The 20,610-nt window shown below is 44.2% G+C and overlaps 1 pseudogene; it reads right to left on the reverse strand.

The window, feature by feature from the left end:
• LOC125898584 (uncharacterized) overlaps positions 1-20,322 on the reverse strand; it is a 56,454-nt pseudogene extending 36,132 nt beyond the window's left edge.
• Positions 20,323-20,610: the final 288 nt, after the last annotated feature.

Here is a 20,610-nt window from a genome sequence, read left to right on the forward strand (position 1 = left end):
TTGGAACAGGCGGCACTTTTTCAGCTGTAACTGCAATCCATGCTGATGGAGCCAACTGAACACCTCTTCCAGGTGGCGCACATGACTGCTGAAATCAGGGGAAAACACAACCACACCATCCAAGTAAATCAAAAATGATTCATTTACCATGTTCCCCAAGCAGCGCTGCATCAACCGTTGGAACGTGGCAGGGGCGTTACACAGACCAAATGGCATCCGTTCAAAATCATAAAGGCCAAAGGGGGTGGTGAAGGCAGTCTTCTCTCTATCAGGGGGGTCCATCTCCACCTGCCAGTAGCCACTTGCGAGATCCATTGTGGAGTACTATTTTGCAGCTTTAAGCCCAGTCAGTGACTCCTCAATATGAGGCAAGAGATATGCATCTTTGTGAGTCAGCGCATTCAGCTTTCTGTAGTCAACACAGAACCTCTCGCTCCCATCCTTTTTCAAGTAAGCACAATGGGAGCTGCCCAGGGACTCGCACTCTCTCTCACCACATCACTGTCAAGCATATTTTGCAGCAGGGTTCACAGCTCAACATAGAGGCTTGGAGGAATGGGTCGATACCTCTCACGGCTTGGTGGTGCTGTACCAGTAGGTATCTGATGTTTCACAATGCCAGTGCAGCCTAAGTCCTCATCGTGACTTGAAAACGCTTTCTTCCACCTCTGCAGCAGGCTGGTCATTTCATTCTGTTGGTGGGGGGTCAGCCCATCTCCCTGCAGGGACATTACAGGATGAGATCCAGGGTCATTTTCTCCCTCTGTAACTTCTACCCGCCTTACCGATATTTCCACAACGTCTGGCTCCACACTGTTGAGGACCAACTCCTATTCTCCTTGTATGTCAGTCTTCGCCACCTCGAACACCTGCACCAATGGGCGCCACTGTGGGACTTATACCAGGTAAGGGTTGGGATTGCAGATCCTACAGGGCACGCGTCCTCCATTTAGTGTGGCTAGCGACCGACCCACACACCATTTAGTGTCACTGTCAGGGAGAGATTCCACAATCATATCACAAGACTGGTTAGTCACACCTTCAGTTACCTGTGTCCAAACAATCATCTCAGAGTGTGGAGGGATGATGACTGGTTGTTGTCGTGGTAGTTTTGCCATGCCCTGGCAAGGTGGGGGAGGTACACTGGTGGCAACTCACTGGCATTTTGCAAAAGCTTGGGCCCAGATGCGCCCTTCTAAAGCAGGCATGGTGGTTTTGAAAGCTGACAGCCCTGGGTGATTCCCCTGAGTGAGAGCAGACCACACAGCTTAATTAATGTTCATGCCAAGTATGCCTTTGTTTGGACCAAAGCATTCATCCCTGACAATTATTACACCCTTTCCAGGGACATGAACTCTTCCTACCAGGCAGTCGACCAGAGTATAGCCAATGTAGGGAATCTTAAGGTCATTGGCAGCGCGACGTGTCAGCCAAGGGACTGTATCAGCACTGGTCACACTGGTTCCTCCCAGACATTTTGCAAAAAAGCTTTGGCTTAGCAGGGTGACTTGAGAGCCTGTATCAAGCACAAAAGGTACAAAACATCCTTTCATCTTTACAACAACATCAAGGCACTCACCAACCAAGGCAGATTTCGGCTGGGTTGCTAGTTTTGCGGGCTCTCCATCCTCTGTGACCGCCCTCACTGCGTGGCCTTCAGCTGTAGGGGAGATCAAAAATCCTGCTGCCTCAATGGCCTCTTGGGGCACCGTCGCTGAACATGCCCTGTAGACCCACACTTCCTACAGACTGGTCAGCCCTGTGCATCCCATTGGTAGGCTGGTGCTGTTGTGCCTGCTTGTTGTCCCCTCACCTGAGTTGTCTGTGCTGTGCCAGCCTGATGGTCCATGACTGGGGCACTGGAGGCTGGAAACACTTCCCTGCTTGACTGCTGCGCTCACACTTCCTCTATTAGATCAGCTGAGAGGGCTTTCATCTGTCCCACAAGCTCCTTCCTCATTTCTCCCATCAGCTCTGTTTGCAGCTCAGCCTGTATATGGTCTTTCAGTTTCTCCAGGTCTACAGTAGATGTACTCCGTGAGGCTGGGACTGCGACTCTCTGAGACGAAATGGCCGACTCACCATCTTGCAGCTCCTGGTCCAGGGCCCGTGCCTCCTCACAGGCATCAGCGAAGGTCATGTTCTCATTACATCGCAGTTGCCTACTCAGTTCCTGCTTCACCGGTCCTGGTTGTAGCCCGACCATCAGCTGGTCCAACAGAAGATCTTCATCCTCTTATGTGCCGTTTCCATCTCGCTCTTGCCATTTGAAAAACATTTCTCGCAGCCGCAATATAAAAGTACTCACACCTTCAGGCCTCTGTTTGCAGTTTAAAAAAAAATAGCTCGCAGCTGTGCTTTTGTGGCTGGTTTAGCATAAAGTCTTAGTAAAATGTCCAGTACATTTTTACCTGTGTCTTTGTCCCGTGGAGCAATTAGCTGCAGCTCACACTTAGCCTCTCCTTCTAGAGCACCCAGGACAAAATCGGCTTGCTGTTGCTGGCTCATCCCTTGTGCCCTCAGCATGGCTTCCACCTGAGCCCTCCATTCTACAAATTTAGCTTTTTTACCATCAAATTTAGGAATCCATGCAGTCCCCATAAACCATGGCATAACAAACTGCATTTATGGGTACATTAGCAGTACTCTGCTGGGCCATGTCCATTTTTTAACAGTGGAACTGGTATCCTGCCAACAACGGCAAATTAAAATGTCACACAAAGGTGTGGGGTTCTTGAATATACCAGCAACTATTACCACTGTTAAAAGATGACATGAAAACAGCCACAGTCAGTCAGTTTAAATGATTTATTTAAAATACTAAAAACCAGTATAAAAATCAGGTTTAATAATAGAGGAATTAAAACCAAGGGTAAAATCACACAATAGGTGTCCTTCGATGGGGGTGTCTATGTTGGAGGGAAATAAGTAGTAAAAGAAAGGGGAACAGAGTACTTAAAATCTGAGAGTCTACAAGGGGGAAAGGGGCTCCTGTGGCCGTCGAGTCTTCTGCTCTGGCCCTGCCAATCCCGCTGAATCCTCCTGACCTGAGCGCTGTGGGAAGACAACAGTAATCTACTTTCAGTGTTTGACTTTTCAACAATGGGCAGCGCACACACACACAGAGGAAGGCTAACTTGGTTCGCTTTCCTTTACATATCGTATGATGGGTGTTGAATCAAGTGTTGCCGCGTCGGTCGGACCTGTCCTTCTGTGGTCAGTGTGTGTTGGTCGCTGTCCTGGCTCCCGTGCGTCTCTTTTCCTCTGCCTTTCCCCGTCTGCCTTCACCTGTCCATGCTCCTCTTAAAAACAAGTACCCAGTTTCCCATCCACCAATCTTCAGCAGTGGTGGTGTGTCTCAGGTGTCTCTCATTAGTCTCATCACTTTATCCACAACCCAGGAAGTAAAAACAAACCCCGTAAAATACACAAACCATGCAATAAATAATTCAAATATAAATAACTAAAACATAGCACAACTCAATAAAACCAAGTTAAACACAAATATAATAAAACCACACTGAAAAAAGGGTTAAAACATGCAAAGTGGATCAAGTATATAAAAACAGTCTGTGACAAAAGCAGGAAGGGAAGGAGAGAGAGGGGCGAAGGCAGGCAGTGTTTTTGAGATGGTGGAATGCTGATTTGGTGACTTGCTTGATGTGTTGGTTGAAGGAGAGATTGCTGTCAAAGATGACTTCAAGGTTGTGGCAGTGGGGGGAGGGGGAGAGGGTGGAGTTGTTGATAGAGAGATGGAAGTCTTTGGCTGTCGGGTTGAGGGAATTTGGACCAATTATGACTAAGTCTGATTTGTCGTAGTTGAGTTTGAGGAGATTTGTTTGCATCCGGTGTCTGATATCAGAGAGACAGTTTGAGAGGGTGGAGTAGGTCTGAGAGGTGATGGACTTGGTGGAGATGTAGAGCTGGATGTCATCAGCATAACAGTGGAAACGGAGGCTGTGACAATGGATGATCTGACCGAAGGGGAGGAGGTAGAGAATGAAGAGGAGAGGACCAAGCATCGAACCCTGGGGGACACCTTGGGACAGGGGGGCAGTCGAGGAGGAGCAATTGTTGATGAAGATGAATTGCTTCTTTTCAGTAAGGTATGAATGGAGCCAGATGAGGGCATCATCTGTGATGCTGAGAAGAGATTGTAGGGGGGAGAGTAAGATGGAGTGGTTAATGGTATCAATGGCAGCAGTGAGGTCCAGGAAGATGAGGATAGAGAGTTGGCCAGAGTCATTTGTTACTTTGAGGAGGGCAGTTTCAGTGCTGTGGTGGGTACGGAATCCAGATTGAAATTGTTCGTAGAGGTCATTATTCGTGAGATGGGCTTTGATTTGTGAGGCGACAACACGTTCCAGGATTTTAGACAGGAATGGGAGGTTGGAAATGGGCTGGAAGTTATTGATGCTGTCTGGGTTGAGTCCAGATTTCTCAATGATGAGGGTTACAGCAGCCAGTTTCAGTGATGGGGGAACAGTGGAAAAGTTGAGGGAGGAGTTGATAATCCCTGAGATAATTGGGGTGACGGTGGGGAAGCAGTGTTTAACAAAGGAGGATGGGATGGGATCCCAGTTTGTTCGGGTGGAAACTGTCAGGTTTAAAAAAGGATTTTCAGTCCCAGAGCAGATTGAAATTGTCTATGAAGCTCACAGAGTGTGTTTTGCACACTCTGTGTGGCGTCCACACAGCCAACGTGAATGATTACTCTGTGGACAGATGACGGGAATGTCTGGAGTATGCCGGGGAGTTTAATAAGAAAGACGGGGGCGGTTGCTCCATGGAAACAGTGCGTAACTGCATTGAAGAAGTGGACATTTCTTGTCATGGAGTCTCCAGTTATTAGAGAAGCCGGGGGAGAAAGGGGACGAGGAGGTAGTGGTGATGAAGGCAGAGAGGGTTCTGATAGAGATCTGGGTGGCGGTGACAGAGTGGGTGAAGAGGCACAGGTGGAGGATGAGGCAGGAGAATGCTGCGGAGCCGGTGTGAAGTGAGGGATGGAGAGGCGGCAAGCTCTGGGGAGAGCAGGGCACCGAGGGGGGGACTGAAGTGATGGCGCGTTCTTGGACTGTGGGGAATGCAGTGGTGAAGGTTAGGGTTCAGCTGGTAGGGGAGGGAAATCTTGCAGGGCGAGGATATCAAATCTATTGTCAAGCTGGGTGGTGTGGTGGAGTGCATGAGGGGGCTGCTTGCCTCTCCTGCTGCAAGTAGTGATCTGGGACCATGATGCAGGCTATCGACGAGTGGAGGGGGCCAAGGTCCTGGGCTTAGCCCCCTGCCTGATCCAGATGGGGTTGGTGTTGGAGTTCAGCGGAGGGATAGCAGGGATAACAGCTACCTGATCGGGAGCGGTGACATCATGCACCAGGGGAGAGGTGCTATCGGCAGGGGCAGCAACAGAGGCAGGACTGGTGGCTGATTCAGACTCTGGTGGTGTGGAACTGAACTGTTATCCATTTGCAGTTCGGCTTCACAGATCTTGTAAAGTGTGGAGATACATTCCACCTCGGTGACCTTCTCGGTGAGGACAGTACAGTTGACGCAGCCGGATGGAGAGGTGAGTGGAGCCATGGTGAATGTAGTGGCTGGCTGCTGTGGTATTTCCTGGTTGGAGACAGACAAAAAGCATTATAACTCATTTGAGCTCAGCGAGATGGCTGTGTAGTTGCCTTCTTGTATGCTGATGGAATCACTGCGCCATAGATGTTGCTTGATCCAGAGCATCATTCGTCTACTGCCTACAGGGGAAATGCAGCTGGTCAGTATACTCTCGAAGATGCCCATGTAATCTCCAATCCTCTTTGTGACACTTGTCCAGTACAGTGGTAGGGCATTTATCATAAATCTAAATGGGCAATACACCTGGCGATACACCATACCTATCTCTGTATTTTCAGTTGTAAGTTGAGCCACATTTGAGATGTCACAAGCAGTTTTTAAAAAACAGACTGTGACTCTCTTCTACTCACATGAAGCCAGGGCCAACAGCAACAAATAAAACTAGCAGCATGGCCATCTGACCTTTTTCAAGCTGTTTGGCCATTGACGACCTATCTCAATCATCATAAATCTCAACTGTCACAATAATTGCCAGGGCAGAATTTTTCTGCTATTAGCAGATTAGCAAAGTACCCACAGTGGGTTTTTGGGGGGAGCCAATTATGGATATTAGCACTGATATTAGCAATGTTTCTTAAATCAAGTTTCTGTGCCCTAGTTTCTTGCTAAGTCATTCATATAGCTGGCAGTGGTCTTTTGCTTCACGTTTCAGCCATTTGCCATTTCTGTTTGGTTGTCATATTGCTCTTTGTCATCGTCGACCTGATATTTGCTTGCTGTGCAGACTTCTTTGCCTTGCACATGTTTATGATTCCAGGGGCGTTGGTGGCTTAGTGGATAGAGCAGGCGCCCCATGTAAGAGGCCGTTGCTGCAGCAGCCCAGGTTCCTCTCCAGTCTGTGGCCCTCTGCTGCATACACACACACAACAATTGATTGATTCCAATTGTGTCTGCCTCAATTCAGTTTGGCTTGCTGTCATTTGTCACATGTTCCCACAACACCCATGGTCAATATGATCTCATCCTGTATGCATAATCATCCATGGTCCTCTAACTGCATGCTGCATGTACTAACATTAACTTTTCTGCTAATTGCTCACCTTTATCACTTTAATAATTTTGCATGATTCACAATCATGCATCACCCATTATTATTTCCTCTTGGTTATCTTATTACAATTTCTGTCTTGCTGATTTATTATCTGCTGGTCTTGAGACCTATTCTGTTGTACTCATTTATTCAAGTTGGTCATAAATTAACATAATTCTATTGGTTCAATTATTTTTACCTAGCTTGCATTTATCATGCTGCTCACTCATTTACATGGTCTTAAGGACCTTGGAAGTTTCTGTATACTCATAGGTGGTCCGCAGGACCACTCAACACTTATTTTATGTTGGTCACGTGACCATTAATTTCTGTTTGTCATGATGACTTAATTTCTGTTATTTGAGTTGGTCTTATGACCTTAGTTTCTGTTCAGTCTATGACCTTTTTATTTCAGTTAGTCTTCTCTGGTGTTTTATTTTATTCTACACATGGTCTTTAGGGCCCCAAGCTGTGCATGGTATTTTTTGTTCGGTTGTCAGACCATAATTTCGGTTCGTCAATGCTGACTTTAATTTTTGTTTGGTCACCGGACCTTATTTTACTTTCATCATTTTATTTCAGTTGGTCCTCTGACCTTAATATCTGTTTGGTCTTATGACCTTTTATTTCACTTGGTCCTCATTGACCTTTTATTATGTTCAACATAAAGACACTCCAGGTCACTAGGACCTCGCACCACTCACGATATTTTTAGTTTGGTCATCAGACCCTTAATATCTGTCACGCTGAAAATTGCTGACATTAATTTATGTTTGGTAACTGTGTGATGATTTTGGTTCTTGTGGTATGTTTTTGTGTTTGTTCTCTCTCTCCCTCCCTCTTTCTCCTGTTCTGCAGTGCATGTGTGTGTCAGGGGGCGTGGCTGGCTTTCTCCTGCAGCAGCAGATGAGGCACACCTGTCTTCAATCACCTCATCTTCCTGTCTACAAAAGCCTGGTCTTCACTCCACTACGCTGCCAGATAATTCCATCATGTTCGGTAGCGCTCTGTGTTCTTACATTTTGTATCTTGTGCTCATCTAGCTGCATAGCCATACTTTGTTGCCTATTCTTTTAGTGTTGCTAGAGGTTTTTGTACTTACCTGTGTTTTTTTTCCCGTTGTACTCAGGTCGTCCTTTGTGCCTCACCGTGTGCCTGAGTTTTTCCAATCCATCCGTCGGTGAATATACTACGAGCCAGCCAGCCCCCTGCCTCCACCGCCTGCTCTTGTTTTTTCTTACTGTTAATAAACCTTTTTTGTGAACTGACCTGCTTCAGTATCTGCTTTGGGGTCCAAACAAAACCTGCACCTAACAAACTGGATAATAATGTTTGGGGTTTTTTTTTAACATTTTATTTAAGTTGGTCTTCTGACCTTAATTTCTGTTTGGTATCATGACCTTTTATTTCAGTTGGTCCTTGCTGACCTTTTATTATGTTCAACATATAGACACCCACGGCCTGCAGAACCATGCACTTTTCAGTCTTCCTTTCTGGCATATCACTATCATTTCTGTTGTCACAGCTTACTTCATCTCTGGCTTTTATATTATTTGGTGGTTAGACCTCAACATGTTTCCTTACTGCTTTCCCTTTCAACACTTATTTTGAATCTATTATCATCTACTAGTTAGTGGGACCCTAGCTGTCTTTCCAGGCATATTCCTACCACACATTTCTCATCAGAGTTGTACTATCTCATTCAGGGCTTTTTTCTGTCATATACTTAACCGTGCACATATTAGTCTAGATGGAAATAGGGGTCCATGCACACCCCCCGGATTTTTTTGTGGCACCTAATGTTTTTTAATCCTTAAAATGTCTTTTTTCAGATTTTGCCAGCTACCAAGCTGAAATAACGTCCCAAAGGCTTCATTTTTAACCCTTTATTGTACCTATCCCCAACCAGAAAAAGAAAAACAAGATATAGAAAGTGGTGTAACTTTTGAAGTAAACAACATACAGAGACAAATAAACACACTTTTCCATACAACTCCAAGGAATTCAATGGAATGATTATTTTTGACATTTGACAACATCCTGAGTCTATATCTCGACAAAAACTACAAAAAATGGCAAAAAAAAATATGTTAATTTCACAACTATATTTTCCTTTTTCCATGCACCTGGGGTGAAAAAAATTTCACCACCTGTTTTTTTTTTTTTTTTATCATTTAAGTGTCTATTTTCTAAGATTATACTAGCTAGCAAACTGAAATAATGTCCCATTTATTTTTAACAGTTTATTACACCTATACAGAATCCAAAGAAATTGAAAATAGCTTAGCTTTTGGAGTAAACAACACAAAGAGACAAATGAACACATTTTTCCATACAATTCTGACACAGGGAATTCAGTGGAATGATTATTTTTGACATTTGACAACTGTATTTCTGGACAAAAACAGCAAAAAAATGTACATTTGACAACTATATTTTCCTATTTTCATGCGCATAGAGTGATTTTTTTTCCCCACTACCTTTTTTTCCTTAACTATTTAAGTGTCTGTTTTAAAATTATACATAGCAGACTAAAATATATGCTAATGTCCCTTGGGGGTTATTTTTAACAGTTTATACTATCATGAACCTGAAGAAATTGAAAATAGCTTTGCTTTTAAAGTAAACGTGCTTCTATACAATTCAGACTCAAGGAATTCAATAAAATGGGTAGGCCTAGCCTACTAATAACATTTCAAACCACACTGACTATTTCTGGGAGGGAGGGGGACAAACAAAAAAGAAAAATACAGAAAAGGGCCAAATTCTGTAGGCGACTAAACATCACCTGCCAACTTTGGCGTCGGTTGGGACAGTGGGCCTGCACCTTGCGACTGTAAGATGGTTGTCTCCCACTGCTCTCTCTTTTGGAACAATTTCAAGAATAAGAAGAAAACAAGTAAGCATTTGACCCTTTTATTATTTTTTATTTATCCATTTCACTGTGTACATACATCTGCAGATGCCTAATCTGGACACATCATCCGCGATGTTCCTGGAATCATCGGGTGCTTTGGGTCTTTCAACATCATACACCCTCCCCCAGGTGACCCAGCTGGGGCTGATCAGACCCCAGCTTGTGTCCAGATGGCTAGCTACCATGACTCCATGGGTCTTCTCTTTTATGCCATAGCCAACTTGAGGCTCTCTCTGCCGCATTGATGGTATTTAGGATAGCTCCTTTGTCCAGCGATTCCCAAACTGCTGTAGGTTCTGGCTAAGGATCGGGCTGCAAATCCCCTACATCCAACCGGGAGGCACCTCACGCTCCATCCAGCCTGCTGGCAGTCGTTGACCAGTCCCGCATACTTGGAGAGCTTCCTTTCAAAGGCCTCTTCCAAGCGGTCTTCCCATGGGACTGTCAACTCCAGTAGCACAGCCTGCTTGGTGGACTCAGACACAAGGGCAATATATGGCTGGGGAACTTTAGCTGGCACTTGAGATCGGCCAACAACTGCCAGTTCCTTGCCAAGGTCATAATGCGTGCAGATGTTCACTTGGTGGGAGCTGGCTGCTTCCCTACCCTGACAAAGGCAATGGATTTCTTGGAGGGTTGGTGCCGCTTTGCCCACTCCAGTCCTATGCTGATGCCTTCAACAATGGTCTTCAGGATTTGGTCATGTTTCCATCGGTACCGTCCATCTCAAGTCCAGCATGTCATATACTACCTGGATGAGAGATTTAATGTGGTGAGGCTCAGCTTTCCAAAGCTCGGCCCAGGTCACTTTTCTCTCCACTGCATTCTCCTATCTAATCCAAGCTCCCTGCTGCTTCATCCCCACAGCCTTGCAGGCTCTTGTCTCCACCATTGCAGTCCTCACCTCGTCCTGAACCAGACAGCGCCCTCCTTTCCCTCGCCTCTGCTTCCTGAACAGCATCCTCTGCCCTCCATTTCCTGCCAGTCCTTACTTGGATCCCTGCCTTGGCCACCTTTGGATTGGTTGAGTCCCTATGCCGAACCACTTCCCTGGCTCTTGTCACTTTGAACTCTTCCTCCAAAGATTTGAAGGGCAGTTGCAGTTTGTTGTTGTGTCCATAGAGTGCAATGTTGCTCAGGCTCTTTGGCAGACCCAGCCTCTCATCTCCTGAGATGGCTGCTGACCCTCCTCTCTAAGGTCTCAACTGTTGAGATTGAGACTGCATAGACAAGGAGGGGCCACAGGATCCTAGGAAGGATACCACGCTGGCAGATCCAGGCTTTGAACTTTATGGGTAGGCCTGACTTGTCTGAGTATTTCAGCCAGCCATCCAACTCAGCACAGGTTGACTGAATGGATGTTTTATCCCTAAGAGAGCTGTCAAAAACCTTGCCTAAGCTGGTTTAAAATGCATCCTGGTCCACCCCACCAGCATTTCGAGCTCCTGCAGAATCCACCGGCAGCCTGGTACTGACTCTGTGGTGACTGTGAGGTCATCCATGAATGCCCTGATGGATGGTTGCCATTGACTGGAAGTCGTTCTGGGCCCTCTGCACTCTGGTTCAGCAGACTTGGTGAGCATGTTCATGGCGAGTGAGAACAGCGTCACAAAGATAGTGCACCCTGTGATGATGCCAATCTCCACCTTGTGCCAGCTTGATTATGTTGCTCCGGATGAGACTCTCTTTCTGAAGTTGCTGTAGTAATCGGCACTTTCTTTCACTTCTCTGATCCTGCTTGGGACGTGATGTTTCGTCAGAGTGAGCTGGACCAGCTTGTGTGGAATGGAACCGTATGTGTTTGCCAGGTCAAGCCATAGCACTGACAAATTGCCCTTGTTCTCTCTGGCCTCTCTGATAAGCTTTGTCACCACACCTGTGTGTTCCTGACAGCCCGGAATCCCTGAAATGCCTCCCTTCTGGACTGATGTGTCTATATGTCAAGAAATTGGACTTAAAACAGTGTGGAATGCCCACAGCCTGTACCAGCCTTAACTTTGGATTTCCCTATAGTTTGCAGTGCACTTGAATGCACCCTGTGAGGTGACACCTGAAGGGCATTGACTAATTAGTGTGGACTGAGTGTGTGTGTGTGTGTGTGTGTGTGTGTGTGTGTGTGTGTGTGTGTATAAGCTGTGTTTCAGAGCTCACAGAGGACAGAGCTGGGCAAAGGACAAGACACTGCTGTGAAAGACAAAAAGAACCCTCTTCTCACCTGGAAAACCCTCTCCTCACCTGGAAAAACCCTCTAAAAAAGGAGCTCAGGCTAACCAGCCAACAGAAAGTAAGCTGCTGCATGTGTGCTCTCCCTCCCTCCTCTCACCTTGGATTTCCACATTATGATCAGCAGGCTATGGAACCTGAATTGACATGCTGAACAGAAGGAATCTAATGACCAGCCCCTGGATTGCCACAAAGGTCTGGACCACAAGTTCTCACCCAAAGCGCTGAGGTAACAGACCCTCTTTTAACCTCTTTTGATTTTATGGTGACCCACTTGCCTGGACCTGTTTTTAACTTTTTGTATGTCTTTGTAGAGCCAACCGGCTGGTGACTGAAGGCTTTGCTGTCGCCATCTGCAGTCCAGTCTGAAAGTGCTTTTCACTATTTTAAATAAATTGTGCTTTACTTCTTTTAATCTGTGGTTCTCTGTATCTGGTTTTTGGTCTGATGTGGCTTCCAACTGGTCCAGTTTTTAGAATTTGGTGTGTTGTGACATATATAGGTGTTCTTTGCCAGGTAGGTGCACAGCCAGCGGGAAACAGCACTGAAGAAGATTTTTGCCTCAACACTCAACAGGGAAATGATGCGGAACTGGTCAATCTGAGTGGAGTTTTCCTCCTTCGGGATCAACACCCCTTCGGCCACTCTCCACTGTTCTGGGATCTTCCCCCTTCTCCAGAAGACTTGCAGGATTCTCCACAGATGCAGCAGGAGTTTGGGACAGTTCTTGTACACTTTGTACGAAGTGCCGCTTGGTCTTGGAGCAGAGCTTGCCCTTTCTTTGTGGATGACCTCTCTGACTTCCTTAAGCTGCAGTTCTGACATGCTGAACTTCTCTTCTGCTTCAGGGGGGTCTATTAGGATTCTGCATTCTCCCAACTCCCGCTCTCTCTCTGGATCGCTGTATCTCTGCTTGAGATGTTGGTCTAGGTCTTCCTGCGAGCAGACAAGTTTTCCGCTTTGTTTCTGCCCCAGCAAGACCTTGGTGAACTTGAAGGGGTTGGCGATAAAAGCAGCATGTTTGCGAGCCCTCTTACGTCACCGCCTCCGATGCCCCTCCTCCCGACGGAGGACCCTGATCTTCTTTCATAGGATACACATCGGCTGGGCTAAGCCAGTGTGTTCCTCTTATCCTGCCTCCTCGTATCAAGACTTCCGTAGTTTTTCACCTGTTGCTTTATGCAGTGTTTCTCTAGCTACACATCTCCCCTTAATTTTCTCTTTACTTATTTATTAGAAGCCTGTTGCCTCCTGGTAAGGTAAAGATCACCTCATGTCAAATGGTCTGCTGTCCCTCTCCCTTCTTATTCTTCTTTTTGGGGGGTTCCTTATTTGACTATGGATTCATCACCCTCCTTAAATCATACCATCTCTACGGGGTCTATTCGCCAAAGACTTTCTCCATTTTCATTCATATGTTCACATTCAAATAAACACAAGAAGTTTGTGCTCTAGAGAAAGGATCAGCACTCAGTGAATAACCTCTTAAGCCCTATGATAAGCTATGATGGCAAGGCTTAACTATGCAGACCAGTGAGCAGTGATGACTATCATGTCTTTGGGGTTATCAGGTGGGAACCTCCTTTCACCAGTGTTTCGTCTAGTTGGTCCCACAACACCTCCAGGAGGCTAGACAGTGATCTCTGGCACACCAACCTAACAACCTAATTTTCCTTTCCAGTTACATAGCATAACTCCAATATAAGCTAAAGTTAAAGGAGATAGAGAAGATAAACTCACAGGATCAGCAAACACACTCATCTCACAGCATGGTCTCAAACAAAAGGGATTCAAATAGGTCACTCCCACACTTAAATAACCTTCTTCTTCCTGGATTTTCTCCTGAGAGGACTGATTGGTGGATGTCTCCAACTGATCTCAAGGAGTTATGTACCCTGCTTAGTAGTTCCCCCTGCTGGGCCCCAACTGACATTATTCCTCCTCATCCAAATCCACTGACTAGCTCTGGCTGCTTCATCTGACATTTCCTTCACTGTCTTCCTCAAACTCTGTCCCCGCACTCTGAGTTCCCCCAGGAGCGAGACAGCTGATCTTGCTATGAATCCCTGTGTTATGTATTCCCTGTATTATAGAGCACTCTAGGCCAATGATTGCAACTAAAATAATGTGTGTGTAATGATATGGATGTGGGAGAGTGGTATGTGTGTGTATGTAAACATTCAGTATATCCTCATACAACTGTTCGTATGATATCCTACGAATAAGCGCTCCACAAATGACATTTCACACTTCAACATAAAGTCAGCCACTTAACATAAGGTTATGGAGGTGAGGTTAAAAAAGTAAAATTACTATGGTTAGGTTTAATGATAGACCTTAAAATGACTCAAATTTCACATGATTCTGAACACCAGTCTGCTGGGGAAAGTCCTGTGTTTTTGAATAATAATAATAATAATAATTATTATTATTATTATTATTTATTATTAGCTAAGATCTCAGTTCAATCAAGAATTTGTGGCTATTCTTTTAGACCACTTTGTAAACATGAAACGTGGAAACTTTAAGGTAAATCCTCATTATAGACACTGTATATTCAGCAGTGTCAACCACCTGCAGAGTACAGTCATTAAACTAAATGTTGAGTATAACAATAAAAGTGGAGTTGTTTTACCACAAAGTGCAATCTTTCATATGTGGATCCACACTGTTTAAACAGTGGCCTGTGAGAGCCATGGGTTCCAGAGAAGATGCATAAAATAATCATCTTTCAGACCATTCAGATATCACAATGGCATCTTTTCCACACAATTTCCCATACCATCCACACGTCTGCACATCAGTTTTCACTCGCTCCATCACAAAGCCAGAACACATTTTCAGGTCACAGATTACATTTAACACCTCTTCCCTCTCTCTGTTATAGCACCACAGTCTTTTTACAGGACATCTGTCACTTGCCTTGTTCTCTTATGGACTAGCTCTTCTGTCTTTTCTTCTCTTCACTCACCTCTACACCTCATTTGAACATGCTCCAGCGCCTTCTATTCTACAGGATGACTATGCAGTTTTTTGCTCTCTCGTTGATATGCAAAGTTGTGCTTTCAGATTGAGAGGTGGGATAACAGGATGCAGTGCAGCTCTTCACATGGAAGTGACAAAGGAGTGCTGCTACAAGGAGCGCAACAACAGACATCTGCTTTCTAAGTGTGTTTGGCAGTGTTTGTGTGAGAGCTTGATGCTGTTTGGGCTCCTTATTGCACTGAAATATCACTCCATGAAGTTACATGGTAAATATCTACGTGGCTAAATTTATCCCACCTACAGAAATGATGAAGCAGTTGCATCGTATCCAATACACAAGCATAACTTTGACTTTGAGCCATAGAAATGGAGGATTATGCACTTACTACACTGGTAAAGTAGACCTACATATATCAGTCTAAGGGGACATTTTTTCTTCAGAGTCAGTTCTTTTACTTTGCTGCAATGCAAGTAAATTTAGATGATAATACTTCTGTGCTTCTCTTAGGCAGGATTTTAAATTCAGGACTTTACTCGCAATGCAGTATTTTTACAATGTGGTATTGGTCCTTTTAGGGTGCTTTTACACCTAACCTGTTTGGTTTGTTAAAAACAAACTCAGGTTCATTTGGGTGGGTGTGAAAGGTGGATCTTGGTTTGGTTGTTCTCTGTGTTTGTCATTATTCATAACATGCTACTGATTTTCAGTCTAATAATAGCCCACTAAAAATGCTTACCATCAGTTATTTCTCTATGAGCTCTTTGTGAAACCAAAGAACAGAAATAAAAACACTTTGGAAGCTTTACAATGCTGCTGCATAAACTTCTGTAAGTCACTGGAATTTGATTCCCCACATGGGTCCTGATGATGCAGGATGGCAAATACAAAACCTGGCCAGTCAACAAGTTACCTGTCAGTCACTAGAACTTCATGTTTACTCCTCTTGGTTCATTTGCAAAAAATCAGATTGAACATGAACCAAACCAAAATTAAAATACAATGTATTGTTTTTTCCCTCTGGTGTGACCAAATGAACCCAACTTCAGGTGTGAAAGCACCCTTAGCTGAGTAAAGGATCTAAGTAATGTGCGTTAGTGGTGATTTGAAGGATCAACATTAGCCTGCCCAACCTTGCAGTACCATGCATAATTATGTTCAAAAATAAGAATTTTTTTTAAAAAAAAAAGCTGGCGTTGGACATAAAAACTGAGTTGTTTATTGATTTTTGAAATTGTACAAGCTTCACTTCGCTAAGTTTATTTTTGGTGGAAAACCATTTTCTCCAGCCCATCTGCTCTTGTTGAGGTGTGCTGCTGGAGTGCTGCTGCTTCAGTGACAAATAGGGGCGACAAACTGTAATGGACAAAAAAGTTTGCATGTTAGCAGTAACAATGTCAAATCACATACAACGTACACATGACAGTGACTTGATTCTCATGTCACCAGAGCAGCAGCAGCACCAGGAGAGCCCTATGATTTCATTGGCAGATGGGCATGCAGTGCATGTCATGTCAAGACTAAATACTAGTCATGCAACTATATTCAGATAGCAGAAGTGGCATGTACAGTGAAGACTCCTGTTCTTTATGCCTCTTTCACACAAAAGCAGTGGCACAGAAAAGAGCTGTGTGCCACTGCTAGGATACTGATCTGATACTGATCACCTTGTAATATTTAACTTGTTATTTTAAAGGATACTTCACTGATTTCCAACCAACTTTGTATCATAACAATGTGGGTAAGTATGTGTAAATGAGCTATGGTCAACCTTCCTCCTTCTAACCAGTGCTTAGATTTCCCTGCTCCCTTCCGAGAGAAACTCACTGCTGCTACCCGGCCCCCAGACCCCCAGGAGCGCTGCTCAGCCTTAATTTTAATTCTAATTTTTCTCATGTGCCATTCAAGGTAATCCAGTGAAAAAAAATCCCATATGGCCCAAAGAGCTTTTTCCCCATAGATCGCCATTAAAAAAGAGACATCTGTAAAACTGTTGACACGACACCTCAAACTGCAAACAAGGTCGATTATGACTCTTTCTATTATGAATTTTTGATCCATGGACATTTTATATTTGCAAAACTCTCCTTGTGAGAGGAGAGATTTAAAACCCTGTGATGTCATCACAATGTAAAGTGGATGAGCCAAGTCGGAGCTGCTGGGCATAGCCAGCTGCAGAAACACCACTGTGCTCCTTCAGTGGGCCAGATGTCAAGCAAACCCAGAGCTCCAGAGATAACCTTATTCCATAGGCCAAATTTCCACGTTGGATTTTTGATAACTGCAGAAAATAAGCTCTGTGGCAAACAAAAGTTTATGATACATTAAGTTTCTTACACATTTTGTTAAGTGAGACAATCTTCACAAGTGAACACCACTTTTATGATTTTTGAAGCATAAATGCAATCACCAGAAGTAAACAGCTAGTTAGGCTATCAACACATCGGTTGCACAACCACAGTGAGGCTGTAAAACTGTGCTCAGGGTGATGACATTCTGTACTGTCAATTAGCCACTTATTAGTTCCCACCTTTTTAAAGACACTTAAAAGCTTCAAAACTCATGAGTGGGGTACTTAATGATGTATTTTGTGTTGTTAAAATGGGAAAGTCTCTTCAGCTTGTCTCAATCGCAGGCCTTATTTTAGGCATTTAACCAAAAACCCTTCCAAAAATAGAATACACAGTCAACAACAATACAACAATACATAGTCACTCCGTTAAAATGGCCAAGGATAAAAGATGTTAAATAGGACAATTTTGTTAGTACATCACAAGGAAAACCAAGAATAGTGCACACCAACTATCAGCAGAGCCAGCTGTAGACAAGGCAAGCTGTCGACCAAGTATGCAGTACATACACATGCTGTAGGTGAAACACAGTAGCAGTAAGCAAAGCTAAGTTAACAAAGCAGCGATTAGCAAAACAACATTTAGCAAAGCAACGTTTAGCAAAGCAACGTTAAGCAAAGCAGCAGCGTGAGCGAGAGCAGCTGTCACCGATCCCAGTCACAGCCAATAATCAACACCAGCACACAGTCCTGATCATGCAGCACTTGGGCCCACAGGAGGAAGAGGAGGGAGCCTATGGCACTCCTTCAGCTAGCAGCCATTACCGATAGAGGTCCCCGACAGAATCACTCCTGAAGGAGAGGTGGGAACCAGCCAGGACAATCTGCAGCAATTGCAGAAGCTCGGCGAACCAAAAGTGCAGTGTGCATTCAGCGTCAGAGAGAGACAGCTCGGATGACACCCACACATGCTGATTGGCTAAAATTGCAGAGTAATACAGACAGCAAACCATACAGGCCCACTTAGGCTGAACAGGAATACAATATATTACTGTTTTGCTACACAAGTATTTGACCAAAAAATTCCCCTTCTGTTTCTGAGATATGACACTGAATAATGGCCAGAAAAGTGTTCTGTGCAGAACATTATGATGTCACAGTGAAGATGACCTTTAACCTTTTGACATAAAATGTCACAGTTTCATTATTTTATCCTATTAGACATTTGTGTGAAGTTTGTCATAATTAAGGTATGAGTTCTTGAGAAATGGCCAAAAACATATTTTGTGAGGTCACACTGACCTTTGACCACAAAATTCTAATCAGTTCATTCTTCAGTCCAAGTGGACATTTGTGTCAGATAGATAAGGTCACAGTGACCTTGACCTTTGACCTACGACTACCCAAAACTAATCAGTTTATCACTGAGCCAAATTTGAAGAAATTCCCTTGAGGTATTCTTGAGATATCGTGTTAACAGGAATGAGACAAAAAGGATGTATGTATGGATAAACGGACAACCCGAAAACATAATGCCACTGGCCACAGCTATCACAGGCATATTTTAGTCCCCTGTTTATCTGTAATAGTGAGAGTTTGTGAACAGGAAGTAGGCACCATATTGTTTCCTGCACAGTGAAAACTGAGGAAGAAAAAACTGAGATCAAGTGGTTACACTAAAGCCTAGTTCACATTACATGATTTTCACCCTGATTTTGCATCGCGGAGACTATCGTAATCTTTTGAGTGTTCATACCTGGCGAAGTGTGTTTCTGTCAGTGGGAGTCTCGCCAACTGCATTACGACCTGTGTGTGCACACCACAAGATTTCTCCACCGAGCCCTCTCTGACAGAGACCCAGATAACGCGGTGACAACACGTCATCAAACTTGGAGACGACACATCATAAAGACATGGATATTCTTTATTATCCTGGGTCCAAACACAACGCTCTCCCTGTGATCCTGTGGACGCCGCCATTGTTGTTGTTGCTTGTCCGGCTTGTCAGTGTTGCCAGATCTTGGGAGAGAAACAAGCAACCAGGGCTATGGAAACAAGCCCAAAAGAAGCGACTGCAGTGCCACATACTATCATGCGTTTAAATAACTTATTAGACGGATATATATAGAGAAAGGTGACGTCTAGAGAGCAAGCCCAAATCCATTCGCGAAACAAGCCCAAAGTCGTGGCTAATAAGCAGACCTAGCGAGTGGCAACCCTGCGGCTTGTCCTCCTCACATTTCTTCCATCCTCCTGCGTATCCCGCCTGTCATTGGCTGATGCTCTTTGTCAGTTGTGTCAGACTCCAGTTTTCTAGCATCCCCGATATCCAGTCCCAGTCACAGACAAGGGGGCGACTTGCTCGTAGGCTGTTCACACATGAAGACTTGTCATGGCAGACTATCTGCCGACTCACCTCCAACCCAAGGTGGCTCTCAAGATCCTCTGCGACGTCAAAAGTGTGGTGAAATCGTGTAATGTGAACTAGGTTTAAACAGCACTGATATTTTATCTCTTAGGCAAAAGCAAATACCAAACTCCTTTTCTGTGCTTTCTCTTTCAGCTGCACAGACAGCACAGTTTTATGAAAAGACCATCTGTCCAGTGCTGAAATACATCTTTAAGTGTACAACCCTCCCTCCAAGAAATGATATTTCAATTCTACTAATTTGTAACAGCAAATACATTTAATACATGGGAAATGTAATAAAGACATTTTAATAAAAACAAATTAGAAAACATTTAATAAATGCATCTGCATCGTATGTATTAAATGTATTAAAATGTATTTGCTAAAATTCACTGCATGTCTCAGGTTTGTGTGGTACAAAAAGGTACCTCGATTCTCTCAAAAAGTATTTGGCAAAAAATATGAATAGTGTTAAATGTAAGTATGTAGTAGACAGTTGCAATTGGAAGAAATCAATAAACAATTGTTTACAAAAATTTGATGGGTAAATGGTGTGTGGGCATCTCTTTTTACTGACTTTTTTTTACTGACAGTTTACTGGTCAACATTCTAAGCTCAGACTCTGTTGAACTTTTGTTCATTTTCATCCCATTCATCATGTTTTCCCTTTACCAGCTCATGTATTAAACCTTATCATTCCACAAGGTGGTCCCTGCCACCTCACCTTATTACCCTATGCACAGACACCTGCCCCTCATCATCCTCTCATTAAGTAGATCTGCTCACCTGCCCTTCCCCTTTGCCTAATCATCTACTATGTCCTCACCTTAGCATTCCAGCCCATACCTAGTTTGTGTCTTTTTCCTGCTCTCTTTTTGAACAGTTTGCCTCACTGACTTCTTACCTGTTGTAAGTAAGAAAGTAAACCTCCTTTCATCTTACCTGCTTTGTTAGGGTCACTATTGTAATCCTAGGTATTCTTCTTCTTCTTCTTCTTCTTCTTCTTCTTCTTCTTCTTCTTCTTCTTCTTCTTTCTTCTTCCAAGGAAATCATACTTCCCATGACTGAAAACTCACCAAACTTTGCACAAAGGTCCAGTCTCATGCCAGATATCCTCAGCTGTAAACTCAAG

Source organism: Epinephelus fuscoguttatus, linkage group LG12 (genome assembly GCF_011397635.1).
Source record: "Epinephelus fuscoguttatus linkage group LG12, E.fuscoguttatus.final_Chr_v1".
Classification (NCBI taxonomy): Eukaryota; Metazoa; Chordata; class Actinopteri; order Perciformes; family Serranidae; genus Epinephelus; species Epinephelus fuscoguttatus.